This window comes from Triticum dicoccoides, chromosome 7A (genome assembly GCF_002162155.2).
Source record: "Triticum dicoccoides isolate Atlit2015 ecotype Zavitan chromosome 7A, WEW_v2.0, whole genome shotgun sequence".
In the NCBI taxonomy this organism is placed as follows: Eukaryota; Viridiplantae; Streptophyta; class Magnoliopsida; order Poales; family Poaceae; genus Triticum; species Triticum dicoccoides.
In genome coordinates this window covers 706,255,266-706,272,132 of record NC_041392.1, presented here as the reverse complement: position 1 = coordinate 706,272,132, position 16,867 = coordinate 706,255,266, and the positions used below count along the sequence as shown (strand labels likewise).

The 16,867-nt window shown below is 55.4% G+C and overlaps 1 non-coding gene across 1 annotated transcript; it reads right to left on the bottom strand.

Moving 5' to 3' along the window:
- Positions 1 to 16,358: 16,358 nt before the first annotated feature.
- On the bottom strand, positions 16,359 to 16,490 carry LOC119334904. Its single transcript, XR_005161617.1, has one exon. It is a non-coding gene; the product is annotated as a small nucleolar RNA Z247 (small nucleolar RNA).
- Positions 16,491 to 16,867: the final 377 nt, after the last annotated feature.

Here is a 16,867-nt window from a genome sequence, read left to right as displayed (position 1 = left end):
GCGACCTCCCGTGACCGCACCCCGGCCTCCTCTCCCTCCGGCGACGCTGGCCCCGTGCTCCCCCGCCTCGGCCACCCTCGCTGTGCCTCCGTGCCCCTGCTTCCCCGCCGGCGCTCGCCCCTGCGCCCCCGCATCCACCGCACACGGCCGTGGCCATGGCCGATGGCGCCGGCCCCCAGCGCTCCTCCGCGCGGCCGCCTTTCCACAGGCCACGGCCGGCGCGCCCCGCTTCGGCCCTGGCCTCGTCGTGGCCACCGCCCCCTGCTCCGGCGCCTTGCCGGGTCCGCCCGCACCTGGGCGTGCGCCCGCTCGGGCCGCGTCCTGCGCCCGCGCCCGCTAGGCGGCGCCCGATAGGCCCCTGTGCCTATGGCACGTGGGGCCCGCCCTGGAACGTTTTGAAAAAAAAGAAAATAATAAAATTAAAAATATATATATTAAATAAATAAATAAATAATAACTAAATTAATTAATTAATTAATTAATTAATTAATTAATTAATTAAGTTAATTAATCCTAATTAGATTAACCTAATCACTAATTAAATTAACTAATCTATAATTAACCTAAACAGAGGATGACAGGTGGGTCCCACTGGACCGACACGTCAGGTTGACCAGGTCAATGGTCAACGTTGACTGCTGACATCACTCTGATGTCATGCTGACGTTAGCATTTACTATTCTGGATAATGTTGGATGAAATAATTAATTAAATTCCAGAAATTAATAAAATCTTTAGAAAATCATATCTTTTAATCCGTAACTCGGATTAAAATATTTTCAACATGGAAGGTGCTCAGAACGATGAGACGAATCCAGATACGTAGTCCGTTCGTCCGCCACACACCCCTAACCTATCGAACTCGCAACTTTCCCCCTCCGGCTCCGCTGCCCGAAAACACGAAACCCCGGGGATATTTTCCCGGATGTTCCCCCCTTAACCGGCATCACCTCATACCACATTAGGGCACGCCTAGCATCGTTACTTGTCATGTCATGCATCGATATGCATCTGTTTACATGGTATTCATTGTTTCTTCCCCCTCTTCTCTCCGATAGACTACGAGACCGACGCTGCTGCTGCCCAGTTCGACTACGGAGTTGACGACCCCTCTCTCTTGCCAGAGCAACCAGGCAAGCCCCCCCCCCCTTGATTACCAGATATCGCCTATTCTACTCTATACTGCTTGCATTAGAGTAGTGTAGCATGTTACTGCTTTCTGTTATACCTATTCTGATGCATAGCCTGGCCTTGTACTACTGTTGTTACCTTTACCTGTAATCCTATATGCTTAGTATAGGATGCTAGTATATTCATCTGTGGCCCTACATTCTTGTCCGTCTGCCGTGCTATACTATCGGGCCGTGATCACTCGGGAGGTGATCACGGGTATATACTATATACTTTATACATGATACATGTGGAGACTAAAGTCGGGTCGGCTGGTGGAGCACCCGCGAGTGGATCTTTGTGGCGGAGCGACAGGGCAGGTTGAGACCGCCTAGGAGAGAGGTGGGCCTGGCCCTGTTCGGCGTTCGCGGATACTTAACGCGCTTAACGAGATCTTGGTATTTGATCTGAGTTGGCTACGAGCCTATACGCACTAACGAACTACGTGGGAAAGATATGGGCACTCGGCGTCGTGGTATTAGCCGAAGCACTTCGTGACGTCAGCGACTGAGCGGTGCGCGCCGAATTGGACTGGAACGCCACTAGGCTAGGTCTGCTTTAGGCCGCCCACGCAACGTGCAGGTGTGCTCAGGGCGATGGGCCCAGACCCCTGCGCGCTTAGGTTTAGACCGGCGTGCTGGCCTCTCTGTTGTGCCTACATGGGGCTGCGACATGTTGATCTTCCGCGGCCGGGCATGGCCCAGGAAAGTGTGTCCGGCCAAATGGGATCAAGCGTGTTGGGTAAGTTGGTGCACCCCTGGAGGGAAGTTAATCTATTCGAATAGCCGTGATCTTCGGTAACAGGACGACTTGGAGTTGTACCTTGACCTTATGACAACTAGAACCGGATACTTAATAAAACACACCCTTCCAAGTTCCACAGACAACCCGGTGATTGCTTTTCCACAGGGCGACGAGGGGAGGATCGCCGGGTAGGATTATGCTATGCGATGCTACTGGAGATGCTACTTGGAGATGCTACTTGGAGATGCTACTTGGAGGACTTCAATCTACTCTCTTCTACATGCTGCAAGACGGAGGCTGCCAGAAGCGTAGTCTTCGACGGGATTAGCTATCCCCCCTCTTATTTTGGCATTCTGCAGTTCAGTCCACTAATATGGCCCTTTACACATATACCCATGCATATGTAGTGTAGCTCCTTGCTTGCGAGTACTTTGGATGAGTACTCACGGTTGCTTTTCTCCCTTTTTCCCCCTTTCCCTTCTACCTGGTTGTCGCAACCAGATGCTGGAGCCCTGGAGCTAGACGCCACCGTCGACGATGACTACTACACTGGAGGTGCCTACCACTACGTGCAGGCCGCTGACGACGACCAAGAGTAGTTAGGAGGATCCCAGGCAGGAGGCCTGCGCCTCTTTCGATCTGTATCCCAGTTTGTGCTAGCCATCTTATGGCAACTTGTTTAACTTATGTCTGTACTCAGATATTGTTTTTTCCATTGACTCGTCTATGATCGAGCACTTGTATTCGAGCCCTCGAGGCCCCTGGCTTGTATTATGATGCTTGTATGACTTATTTATGTTTTAGAGTTGTGTTGTGATATCTTCCCGTGAGTCCCTGATCTTGATCGTACACATTTGCGTGCATGATTAGTGTACGATTGAATCGGGGGCGTCACAAAATGTACACTACAGGTATCTCCGAAAGTGTCTGTTGGGTTGGCACGAATCGAGACTGGGATTTTTCACTCCATGTAAACGGAGAGGTATCTCTGGGCCCACTTGGTAGGACATCATCATAATGGGCACAATGTGACCAAGGAGTTGATCACGGGATGATGTGTTATGGAACAAGTAAAGAGAAGAGACTTGCCGGTAACGAGATTGAACAAGGTATCGGGATACCGATGATCGAATCTCGGGCAAGTACAATACCGCTGGACAAAGGGAATTGAATACGGGATTGATTGAATCCTCAACATCGTGGTTCATCCGATGAGATCATCATGGAACATGTGGGAGCCAACATGGGTATCCAGATCCCGCTGTTGGTTATTGGCCGGAGAGTTGTCTCGGTCATGTCTGCATGGTTCCCGAACCCGTAGGGTCTACACACTTAAGGTTCGATGACGCTAGGGTTATTAGGAAGACTTGTATGTGATTACCAAATGTTGTTCGGAGTCCCGGATGAGATCCCGGACATCACAAAGAGTTCCGGAATGGTCCGGAGGTAAAGATTTATATATGGGAAGTCATCACATGATCACCGGAATAATTCGGGGGGTTACCGGTATTCTACAGGGACCACTGGAGAGGTTCTGGGGGTCCATCGAGAGGGTCCACCTACCCCGGAGGGCCCTATGGGCTGTGTATGGAGAGGGACCAGCCCCTTAGTGGGCTGGGCGCCTCCCCCCTAGGGCCCATGCGCCTAGGGTTTGGGGGAACCCAAAAAGGCGGGCGCCCCCCTTGCCTTGGGGGGCAAGGCAACCCCCTTGGCCGCCGCCCCCTCCTCAGATTGGATCTGAGGGGGCCGGGCCCCCTCTCCCTTGCCCCTATATATATGTGGGGGTGGGAGGGCAGCCACACCCAAGTTCTGGCGCAGCCCTCCCCCTCTCCCAAGTCCTCCTCTTCCGCAGTGCTTGGCGAAGCCCTGCAGGATTGCCACGCTCCTCCTTCACCACCACGCCGTCGTGCTACTGCTGGATGGAGTCTTCCCCAACCTCTCCTTCTCCCCTTGCTGGATCAAGGCGTAGGAGACGTCACCGGGCTACACGTGTGTTGAACGCGGAGGCGCCGTGGTTCGGCGCTTAGATCGGAATCAACCGCGATCTGAATCGCTACGAGTACGACTCCTTCATCCGCGTTCTTGCAACGCTTCCGCTTAGCGATCTACAAGGGTATGTAGATGCACTCTCTGTCGGTGTACGAAAAGAGGGGTACACTTTTTGTACCCCTATAACTGTGCACGGGAAGTCTGAGCCACGGGCACCACTACACTGAGCAAGGCAAGGGAGGTGAGGCAAGGTAAGGCCGAAGCTCAGGAGAAGTAGAACGACGCCAAGACCAAGACCACAAAGAGCAAAGGGACGAAGCGGACCCCCCCTCCCGGCAAGATCCTTGTCGGGAGGCGGTTTTAGCAAACCCGGCAAGACCCTTGTCGTGGAAGCTCGCCCCACACCTACGGAGTAAGTCACCCTTGAGTCCACTGCCCCCATGGGACAAGGATTTGGGAGACATCCCCGTGGTCGCATGCGGATCTTTGTGAAGACATTCAATATCAGATACACCCTTTAGAAGATGATGATCCTTGGCGGGATCCCAGCCAAGGAGGACCACAAGGCCCCCGGCAAAAGCCTTGTCGGGGATGACAGCAGGCGCCACGGCAAGACCCTTGCCGGGGCCCCGGCAAGGCCCTTGCCAAGAATACCCGTAGGGCCACCATCAGGCCCACACCAGTCAAACCTCCACCGCCGTTCGCATGCAGCTGCCGACGCAACCAGCTGGGCAGGCACCTGCGTGGCGGCATGCGGATCTTCGTGGAGACCCACCACTGCGCCACCTCAGCTGCCTGCCTGCCTACATGGCACCGCGGGCGCCGCAGGCCAGGGCGCGTGTCGACACGAGAGGGAGCAGCAACGGACGAGATAGGTCTCTCCCCCGTCCCCGATAAAGCAAGGACACCTAAGCAGGACGCATTAAATGCGCCTTGTCATGTAATGCGAGGGATAACCTTGCATCGCTGTTCCCTTTCCACCTCCTGTGTGCCACTGTGGCCACCCCTTTTCCTATAAAAGGAGGCCCGAGGCAACCATGAGAAAGATTCGGCTTTTTGGAGCTCCTCACGCCCCATAGCTAGCTCAAGAACACAGATATACAATCCACCAAAGCAGGAGTAGGGTTTTACGCATCCTCGCGGCCCGAACCTGGATAAACGAACCGTGTGCTATCTGTTTGATCCACTCTTCTCACGACCCGGCGCCCCGCAACCGTAGTAGGGATTCTTGTGATCCCATAGGTGTCGTTCCCACCGACATCTTTGGCGCGCCAGACAGGATGCGCAGTTGTGAGAATCGGCTTTAGCAGTTAGTTCGATGCTTCTTCATCGTCATGGCGCTCAAGAAGAAGACGACGGTGGCGGTTGGCCCGTCGGAAGCCGGACATCCCGTCCCGACGCGGGCGAGCAGTGGACCGGTCGCAGAAAGGACCCGGGGCGCCGTTCGCGAACACCAACACCGTCCCAGCAGCCGGAGTTTGGGAGGCGGCGATGTTCGTGTGCCTGGTAACAGGCCGCACGTCGCCAAATCCAAAGACGGAGCCAGGCCCTCCGCGGGTGGCGTGGGGCCTTCCAAGATCGCTGCCACCCCGCCCAAAGGCGATGCGAGGGCCTCCAAGACTACCACGCCGGCGCCGACGGCGCTCGACTCAAGCGGCGCGCGATGAACGGCATAATCACGCCGAAGACCCTGGGCGTCGCCGCGGGAAGAGCCCCGAGCGCCACTCCCGGGAGGTAGAAGACCTGCCCGCTCGCTGAGGCGCTGGTGAAGATGGCATGCGACCGCGGGGTCGTGATAGAGCTCCTTCTGACATGGTCAGAAGTCGAAGCGCGTCGCGATCCGTGCAGGTTTCGCTGCCACCAACGCCAGCAGAAGCCCTGGCGCGCGCGCAGTTGCTCCTCGATTTTCCTCCCACTACGGGGAGACTCGACGAATGGAGAGCCACTATCCGAAGCCTTGTTGCGGTGGCCAACAAAGACGAACCGAGTCCGGTGGAGCCCCCGGGTCGACGCTCCGACGGGGTCCCACGCACCAGTGGCAGGAAAGCCGGCGGCGCCGCGACCACGGTGCACTCGCCTCCTCCTCGCCCGGTACCGCGGACGCCATCCCGTCGCGACTTTACGGGCGACGAAATCTCCATAGCGTCGTCCGACCCGCGGACCCACTGTGACCAGCGCCAAGTCCTTCGGGAACGAGAACATGAAGACGCTCGAACCACTATCGAGCGTCGGCGTGGAGCACGCCACCAGTCAGACAGGCGAGCAGGGTCTGCTATGAACCACTATCGAACGCCGGTGCGGAGCGCGCCACCAGTCAGGTAGGCTGTCCGGCTTTTACCCGTGAGCTGCGGCAGTTCCAGTGGCCCACTCACCGCACCTTCAAACCTGACGTGGGCGAAAAGTACAGCGGCAAGACCCACTCGTCCGAGTTCCTCAGCATCTACACCACCAATGCAGAGACGACATAGCCATTTGAGGTGCCACCGAAGAAGAAAATGATGCATCACCCGGTCTACTTTGTTAGTTCCCTCCTACGGGGAGCTAGATCAAGGTACTCCAGCATGCAGAAACTGCTCTTCGGCCTTCTTATGGCCTCGAGGAAGCTGCATCACTACTTCCAGGCACACTAGATCACTGTCGTCACTCGCCTCCCTCTGCAACGGATATTGCACAACCCAGATGCGACGGGAAGAATTGTGGAATGGGCACTGGAGCTGTCCAGCTTTGACCTCAAGTTTGAAAGTACTTTGACGATTCAGAGCCGAGTCTTGGCGGAGTTCATTGCAGAATGGACCGCAACGCCTGACGAAGAAGCCCAAGAGACTGCTCTCCCCGGCAAGAAGGCAAGTTGCAGTTGGATCATGTACTTTGATGGAGCTTTCTCCTTACACGGCGCCGGGGCTGGCGTACTGCTTGTCGCGCCCACCGGAGAGCACCTCAAGTATGTGATCCAGATGCACTTCCCCAGGGAGGTGTCAACAAACAATACGGCAGAGTACGAAGGGCTGCTTGCCGGTCTTAGGATCGCGGTGGACCTCGGAATCAAGAAGGTCATCGTCAGGGGCGACTCGAAGCTCATCGTCAAGCAAGTCAACAAGGACTACCAGAGCCCGTTGATGAAGGCCTACGTCGATGAAGTGAGAAAGCTGGAAGAGCGTTTCGATGGTATACAGGCTGAATACGTTCCCCGAGCGGAGAACGATATCGCCGATTACCTGTCAAAACGCGCTGCCCTCAAGCTACCTATGGAACCAGGTACCTTTGTGCTCCAGCTAACTCAACCATCCGTTGACCCATCAACAGAGCAGAACAAGAGGAGGAAATCAGGACCCGACAAGTACTTTCCCGCCAAGCTCCCTGGAGCCGCCGGCAAGGATGTTGCCGGGGACACTGAACCCGCCACGGGACGGCTAGCTCCGGCGAAGCGTCAAGATCTTGCCGTCGAGACAGCCACTCCCATAGAGGAGGAAATGCCTTTAGTCCTTATCGTCGAGCCCCAGGCTCCAGCGTGGGCACAGCATACCGTTTGATTCCTCCAAACAGGGGAACTTCCTGAAGAGCAGGAAGAAGCGGAAAAGGTAGCCCGTCGCTCTACCATGTACCAGTTCGTCGATGACGTCCTGTACAGAAAGAGGCCAAACGGTGTGAAATTGAAGTGTATCCCTCGGGAGGAAGGACTGGAGCTGTTGGCGGAGATACACGGAGGCATATGTGGATCCCACATCGGGTCAAGGGCCCTTGCCGGCAAGGCATTTCGGCAAGGCTTCTTCTGGCCCACCGCCCTCCAGGATGTGACGACACTAGTCACCAGGTGTGAAGCATGTCAGTTCCATTCAAAGAAGCTTCATCAGCCAGCTCAAGCCCTTCAAACCATTCCTCTCTCCTGGCCCTTCTCGGTCTAGGGGCTCGACATACTGGGCCCTTTCCCCCGCGCTGTTGCGGGCTTTGAGTACTTGTACGTTGCAATCGACAAGTTCACAAAGTGGCCGGAGGTGGAGGCAGTGAGGAAGGTCACAACTCAGTCAGCCGTCAAGTTCTTCAAGGGACTAGTGTGCCGTTTTGGTGTACCCAACAGGGTCATCACCGACAACGGCACACAGTTCACAAGCCGCACCTTCATGCAATATATCCAAGACCTCGGCAGCAAAGTCTGTTTCGCTTCCGTTGCTCACCCACGAAGCAGTGGTCAAGCTGAGAGGGCAAACAATGAAGTACTGTGAGGCTTAAGGACCAAGACCTTTGACAAGCTGCACAAGAGTGGAAGGCGCTGGATTGGTGAGTTGCCGACGGTTCTTTGGTCGATCAGGACGACGCCAAATCGAGCCACCGGCCAGACACCCTTTGCCCTAGTATACGGGGCAGAAGCAGTTCTCCCCACTGAACTCATATATGGGTCACCTCGAGTGCTCACTTATGATGAGCTTGAGCAAGAGCAACTGCGGCAAGATGACGCAATGCTCCTTGAGGAAGATCGTCTTCGGGCGGCTGTGAGAGCAGCACACTACCAGCAAGCCTTGCGCCGCTACCATAGCTGCAAGGTTCATGCCCGGAGCCTTGAGGAAGGCGACCTTGTCCTTCGGCACGTTCAATCGGCCAAGAATTCCAACAAGTTGACGCCAAAGTGGGAAGGCCCTTATCGGGTAATACGAGTCACCAGGCCCGGTGCAGTCCGCCTGGAGACCAAAGATGCCGTTTCGGTGAGTAACTCCTGGAACATTGAGCATCTTCGCAAGTTTTACCCATGAGGCGCAGCTTGCCGGGCCCCTCGGCAAGCCACCTTTTGTACAAGCATTGCCGATATGCATGTGACCCTTTGTACAAAGCCAGGCGCAGAGCCTGAGCATAAATAAATGAAGCGCTGGCGCCCTAAGTTATAGCATGCATGCTAGGTTGAGTCTCGTCCTTGGTTAGGGTTGATAGTGCTTAGCGGCGACTAACCCCTAGCTTAGAGGTCGAGTGTGCGTCTCTTTGTCTTTCTTTTGTCTTCTTTGGTTCACAGGACACACGGATATCCGTGCCGAACCACTTGGGGAGGAAAAGAAGATGAACATACCAGCATCTAGCCCCCGGCAAGCCAGCATTGCCGGGGGTTGCAAGAGCAAAGATTCACCCACGGCGAACCAGGGTTGCCGGGGGCTGCATCTTCAAATAAGTTCTTCATCCCTTATCATGCATTCCATTATGGACTGAGGTATGTGAAACCTCGTTTTCCCCTAAGCTATCGCGCTCCCATAACTCTAGGCCCTAGGGCTCGTTCCTGGGGCCAAGTTTGGTCGTAGTCACGGCAGCGAAAGGATGAAACAAGGAGCCAGAACCCGCCTCATCCCTGCCTCCGCCAAAGGCGTGAGGAAGGTCGAGCGAAGTGGGGAGACGGCAAGGCCTGTTGCCGGGCAAGGAAATGTTCATCTTGAAGATATCAAGGATTTACTCCTTGTCGTGGGTTCCACCCGCAAACAAATGACCCGGCAAGCATCCCTTTTTCATTAAAAACATTCCACTCAGGTACAGTCCATAGGGAATGAAAAACATGAATGATGGGATTACAAGTTTTAAATTCAACAAAGGCCCGAAGGCTTACAAACTAAAAAGAGATAAGGTGTCTGTAATCCCTTTCTTGTCCCTCTCCTCAGGAGGCAGGTCAAGGAGGCGAAAGAGACAAAAGGAGCGCCTAGGCGAGCTACATGTGGCAGAAGACACCAAGAGAACTTCTTGGTGGCCGTCCAAAGGCTGGATGGTGATGGCGGCGCTGGAGGCAGAGCTCGAAGACGAGGCGGCAGGACGTCAGCACGGGTCAAAGGCATCGGTGCCCGCATACTCCGACTTGACGGCCTTGCCGCCCACCCTCTTCCTCTTCCGCAGCCTCCCAACACCAGCCACCCTAGGAGACGACCCCGAGAAGTTCAGGGAGCCGGCGACGCGGATGATGGGGTCGCTGGTGCCGCACGGAGCGGCGCCCGACACCTAATCGGACCCGTCATCCTGTCGCCTACTACCCTCGTCGTCGCTGCCGCTGTCCTCCTCGTCACTCCCGCCCGAGGAGGAGTCTTCACTATCAGAAGAGCTCTCCACGCAGCACCTTGCACGGGTCCCAAAGCACCCGAAGACCTTGACGGAGAGAAGGCCACCCTCCATCAGCTTAAAAAGGAGAGTGAGCCCCTCCGTCAAGCGGTGGATATGGGCAAACGTCTTCCATCCCCGACGGAGATACATCACGTGAGGGGCGGGGAAGTCGACGCGGGCCCACGTGCCACTGATCCCGCAGCCCCTCATGTGCAGCAACAACGACTCCGACGGATGCAGCTCCATCTCCCGCGCGAATGGAGTCAGGAGACGAAGGCGACGGCGAGGCGGCCGGCGCAGCCTGACGAAGAACTCGCAAGGGTCATCCCCAACGTGGCCCTCCATGGGGGGAGGAACTGCTGGCGGAGGAGAGGCCGGCGCGCCGCCCCGTCCTCCTCTTCCCCGAGCGCCTCGGCCTCGCCCACGGCCTCGCCCCCTCCCCCTTCCCCTCGCGACTGGCTCTGCCACCGCGGGTGCAGGAGAAGGAGGGACGCGTTGTCGAGCGGCGACCCTCACCGCCACCGTTGAAGGACCAGGATTCCCTCTCTCCATGGCGGATGGAAGAGGGGAGCAGAAGCTAAAGGAAGGAGGAGATGAAGGAATGCCGGACGCCATCCCCCTCTCCCGCTCTTTATAAAGGAACGGGGTGGGGGCACGGCCGCCCCGCTCAGCCAATCAAGACGCGGAAGGTGCAGGGAACTGGGACCGACCCGCCGCCCCAGCCCGCGGCGGCCCAGTTTCCTGCCTCCACCGTTCGCCACCCCAAGCGCATGAGAGCCACGTGGCAGGCGTGCAGGACCGAGGGACGGGTGAGGCGACCTCTCGCCACCCCGTGATCGTAGGGACTGGACGCCTTGAAGACCACGCCTCGGCCCCGTTCAGTAAATGGGCCGCGCCTCCATGCCTCTCTCCGTTTATGGGGAGGGCGCGAACCGCCGCCTTTACTACGACGTGACGCATGCATGCAGAGCTCAGCCCCACGCATGCCGCCCAAGTCACACACGCCTCCCCACACCGCGCCACGCGCGGGAAGTGTGGGAAGCACAGCGCGCGAAGAAACTTACCGCGGTAAAAACCGCCCCGCCAGCCCGCGCACTGTTTTTGGGCCTAGCCCAACGACGCGATTACGCTTATGTGTGGCCCAGGCCCGGGGGCTCCTGTCGGTGTACAAAAAGAGGGTTACACTTTTTGTACCCCTATAATTGTGCACGGGCAGTCTGAGCCACGGGCACCACCACACTGAGCAAGGCAAGGCAGGTGAGCCAAGGTAAGGCCGAAGCTCAGGAGAAGCAGAACGACGCCAAGACCAAGACCACAAAGAGCAAAGGGACGAAGCGGACCCCCCCTCCTGGCAATATCCTTGCCGGGAGGCGGTTTTAGCAAACCTGGCAAGACCCTTGCAGTGGCAGCTCGCCCCACACCTACGGAGTAAGTCACCCTTGTGTCCACTGCCCCCATGGGGCAAGGATTCGGGAGACATTCCCGTGGTGGCATGCGGATCTTTGTGAAGACATTCAAGATTAGATACACCCTTTAGAAGATGATGATCCATGGCGGGATCCCAGCTAAGGAGGACCACAAGGCCCCCGGCAAGAGCCTTGCCGGGGATGACAGCAGGCGCCACGGCAAGACCCTTGCCGGGGCCCCGGCAAGGCCCTTGCCAAGAACACCCGTAGGGCCACCATCAGGCCCACGCCAGTCAAACCTCCACCGCCGTTCGCATGCAGCTGCCGACCCAACCAGCTGGGCAGGCACCTGCGTGGAGGCATGCGGATCTTCATGGAGACCCACCACTGCGCCACCTCAGTTACCTGCCTGCCTACTTGGCACCGCGGGCGCCGCAGGCCAAGGCGCGTGTCGACACGAGAGGGAGCGGCGATGGACGAGATAGGTCTCTCTCCCGTCCCCGATAAAGCAAGGACACCTAAGCAGGACGCATTAAATGCGTCTTGTCATGTAATGCGAGGGATAACCTCGCATCATTGTTCCCTTTCCACCTCCTGTGTGCCACTGTGGCCACCCCTTTTCCTATAAAAGGAGGTCCGAGGCGACCAGGAGAAAGGTTCGCCTTTTTGGAGCTCCTCACGCCCCATAGCTAGCTCAAGAACATAGATATACAATCCACCAAAGCAGGAGTAGGGTTTTACGCATCCTCGCGGCCCGAACCTGGATAAACGAACCGTGTGCTATCTGTTTGATCCGCTCTTCTCACGACCCCGCGCCCCGCAACCGTAGTAGGGATTCTTGTGATCCCATAGGTGTCGTTCCCATCGACACTCTCCTTCCCCTCGTTGCTAGATTACTCCATAGATTGATCTTGGTGATGCGTAGAAAATTTTAAATTTCTGCTACGATCCCCATCAGATACATGGTAGAGTTCATCCCAAATCCTATGAAGGAGATGAGGGCTTGATGATCTAGGTAGATCCTTCCCCAAGAGGAGGGCTTGATATCCACAAGTGGATCTTCCCCCTTAGGAGGTCATGATCTCCATGAGGAGGAAGATGAGCAAAGCTCTCTTTTTGTCTATCAAATACTTTGCTATCCTACAAATGTGCTAGGGGATGCCCCTATATAGTTTAGGGACGAAATAAGAGGAAGAGGGGGATACAAGGGACCAAATCCCAAAAGTGGCACGCAGGCCTCGGAATGGGGCGGGCACCCGGGGGACTTAGGCCCGGGCACCCGGGGTCGGTGCAGGGGGCTGGGCGGCTTCGGTCGGGCACCCGGGGCCTCAAAGCCCGGGCACCCGGGGGCGTACTGGGTCGGTGCGGGAGGTGGCCCGGGCACCCGGGGCCAAGGGGCCGGGCACCCAGGGTGCGGCGGCTGGCGGCTGGGGCAGGGGCTGGGCACCCGGGGTTTGAGGGCCCGGGCACCCGGGGCATCGCCTGGGAGGAGGAGGGCCGGGCACCCGGGGTTTGGGGGCCCGGGCACCCGGGGCGTCGCCTGGGAGGAGGAGGGCCGGGCACCCGGGGTGCACCCAGGTGGAGGGGCCGGGCACCCAGGGCTGTAGGGGCCGGGCACCCGGTGTGTCCAGGGGACTCCGGTTCTCCTCGTTCTTCTCCTCCATAGTTGCTTGTGTCTCCGTCCTTGCCTCTTCACGATCTTCTCCTTGGTACCTACGAGTGCATAGAGTTTCCATTTGAGGTATAATCCGACTCTTGTGTGAATCTGAATGAAACTCGAAGAGGAAGGAGTTCACCTCGGTTTTGACAACGCGTGCGCGAGCTCTTGTCGTAGGCCCTTTCCATGCTTGCGGTGGTGGTGTGATGTCCATGGTGATGGTCGAAGGATGTTCCGCATCAAAACTCCAACTTTAAATCCTTAAGCAAGCATGTAGTAGCTTCTGCACTTGAACTAGCAACAATTATATCATCAACATAGACAAACACAAAAATAGTAACACTGTCTCTTCTAAAAAGGAACAATGAGGTATCTGCCTTGGATGGTATGAACCCAAGATGTTGCAACTGCATGCTCAATCTGGAATACCAAGCTCTTGGTGCTTTTTCAAGCCATATAATACTTTATCCAACTTACAGACGTACTGTGGTGTGCTGTGATCCTCATAACCTGGTGGTTGCCTCATGAACACTTCTTCCTCAAGAACACCATGAAGAAACGCGTTTTAAACATCTAGCTGTCTTAAGCTCCAACCTGTGGAAACATCAATAGACAAGACAAGTCGAATAGTGGCAGACTTAACAATAGGACTAAAAGTATCTTCATAATCAATTCCAAATCTCTTTTTATCTTGTACACCCACTTACAGTCAATAATATTGTCTCCATGTTTTGGTGGAACCAAGTGCCAAGTTTTGTTTTTCATAAGTGCATCATATTCATTATCCATCGCTTCCTTCCAATCCTTATTAGCAAGGGCATCGTGCAAATGAATTGGTTCACCAATGGTGGTAAGAAAAGCACGTTTGATTTTGTCATACCTAATTGTACCATCATTGTATTATTTTTCCTTCACAATACCTAACCGAGACCTTGTTTGCCGAAGAGAGGACGTAGAAGGCACAGGAGCAGCTGCTGTGGACGGTGGTACAGAAGATCCTGGTGAAGCCTCGTCTGCCACAGAAAATCCCGTCGACTCCTAATCCGATGTACGGAACAGATCAGCCTGCTCACGATATGAGGCGGATCCTGGCGACTGGACGGCCACGAGCCCAGGCGCGCACCCGCGCCCAGCCATTGTGGGGCCAGGCACACGCCCCTGCTCAGCCGCTGGGGAGGCCTGCGCTGAAGTGGGACCAGGCACGCGGCCGCTGTTGAGGCCCGTGGCGACGTGGCAATAGACGACTCGCCCCCTCCCGCACCTATGCTGGTGTGCGAATCAGAGCGTAGAGGCGTGTCGCGAGGCGATACGACAGGGCAAGTGGGCTCCACCCTGGCGGCGCGATCGGCCACAGGCCCACGTGAGTCCAGGCCAACGGGCGAATCAGCCTGGGATCGTGCGCCATCAGCGGTAGCAAGCTGAGCGCGCGGATCTGCCTGGGATCACGTGCTGTCAGCCGGATCAACAACGCGTTCCGTGGCTATTCTGTTTGCTTCTTCACACATAAAATGACAATTCAAATTAGCACAAATATCAGCTGAATCAGAATTTCCTTGGGATTTTTGCACATGATCAAGCTTAGTTAATTCGCCCCCGTGATCACAAGGTGCAGTAGGATCTGGTAGGAGTGGTATTTCAGCATGAAGTAAGGCTCCCGCATTAGGATGAAGTTTGGCAAAGGGAAAGAGTGTCTTATCAAAAACAACATCGCGTGAAATATAGATGCGTCCAGTGGATATTTCAAGACATTCGTACCATTTATGGAGGCTGCTATAACCAAGGAAGACACACTGAGTGGACCAAAATTCGAGCTTGTGATGATTGTATGGACGCAAATTGGGGTAGCAAGCACACCCAAAGATTTTGAGATAGTTGTAGTCAGGTTTTTGATGATACAAACACTCTAATGGGGTAGAGTTGCCAAAGACTTTGCTGGGAAGCCTATTGATGAGATAAGTGGCGGTAATAAAAGCTTCATCCCAATATTTGAGAGGCATAGAAGCATGAGCTAAGAGAGAGAGGCCAACTTCAACGATATGGTGGTGTTTGCGATCAGCAGAGCCATTCTGCTGATGGGCATGAGGGCATGAAATATGATGCTCAATCCCAATGCTACGGAAGAAAGAGTTGAGTTTCTCATACTCCCCTCCCCAATCACTTTGGACTGACAGAATCTTTAGATTGAATTGTCTTTCAACAAGTTTTTGAAACTCTTGAAAGATAGAGAAAACTTTAGATTTATATTTAAGCAAATAAATCCAAGTAAACTTGCTCTAATCATCGATGAAACTAACATAATATTATTTTTCTTCAAAAGAATCCCGGGCATGGCCCCAAACATCACTGAAAATAAGCTCTAAAGGAGCATGAGACACACTATGAGACTTAGGATAAGGAAGCTCATGGCTCTTGGCACACTGGCAAGCTTCACAAACAGACTCACTAATGGAACTATGTGACAAAGGAAGATTATCTTTAATGACTACTTGTTTCACAATGACCGATGATGGATGTCCTAATCGTTGATGCCACCTTTCCAGGGAGGGTTTGATGACGGAGTAGACTTGACGACGCCGGCGACTAAGTGCTCCAGATGTGATGGGGTAGAGACCCCCAATGCATCTACCGTGATGGAGAAGTTTCCCTCGTTGCCCGATCCTTAATGAAAAAATAACGAGGGTGAGTTTCAAGGAAGACATTATTATCGGTGGCTAAATGAGACATGGATGCAAGGTTTTTGTCAGCTTGTGGAACATGAAGGACATCCTTAAGGACTAAATCACGTTTAAGATTAGGGGAACTAATGGAGGCTTGACCAATGTGGCAAATATCCATACCTCCTCCGCTTGCGCCATGATACCTTTCGCGAAGAGCAAGTTGCTCTAGTTCATTGGTAACGTGGTCAGTGGCGCCAGAATCGACATACCAGACGCCGTCGCCTCCCTGTTCACGCATGGCAGCAGCAACATGGCGAGCATCAGGGACAAAGTTCTCGTCGAAGCGATACCGGCAGTCCATAACCTCATGGCTAGATTTCTTGCAGAGTTGGCAGCATGGGCGAGGCCGAGCGGCAGGGGGACGGCGGCCATTATTGGAGTTGAAGCTGCCGCCGTTGTGGAAGCCGCCGCCGTTGTTGTTGTTGGAGCTGTAGCCGCCCCCATTGTTGTAGCCATAGGTGCCACCAGAGCGCGCGCCGTCGCCCGGAGGGACACCACGTCCGCGGCCAGCGCCACAACTCTGCCCCTGGTGACCGCGCCCACGGCCGCGGCCACAGGACGTGGAGTTTGCAGACGACTGCCGGAGATCGCCACCATGAAGGAGGGTGAGGCGGGCATCGAAACTCAGAAGTTGATTGTACAACTCCTGGACGGTGATGGGTTCCACACGAGCGGCGAGTGCAGAAACCACCGGATTGTACTCCATCTCCAAACCAGCGAGGATCTTGGAGACGATTTCTGGATCGGAGAGTGCTGCGGCAGTGCACGCGACTTCATCAATCAGGCTCTTGATCCTGCCAAGATAATTAGCCATGGCCATGTTACCTTTTTTGAGATTGGTGAGCTCGATGCGGGTGTTCATGGCTTGGGCTTGACTCTGGGCAGCGAACATGGCATGGATGGTGCTCCAAACTTCGGCCGGCGTCTGTACCGTCGCGACCTGAGCGAGGATATCGCGGGAAAGAGATCCCATCAAATACCCTAGAAGTTGTTGTTGTTGTGCGTACCAAAGGGACCAGGCATAGTTGAAGACTTGTTCTTCCTTCCCGTCCTTGGTAACGGTGAGGGTGGCCGGCGGTGGCGGGCTCGTCCCGTCGAGGTGGTGTTCCATCTGAGCGTCTTTG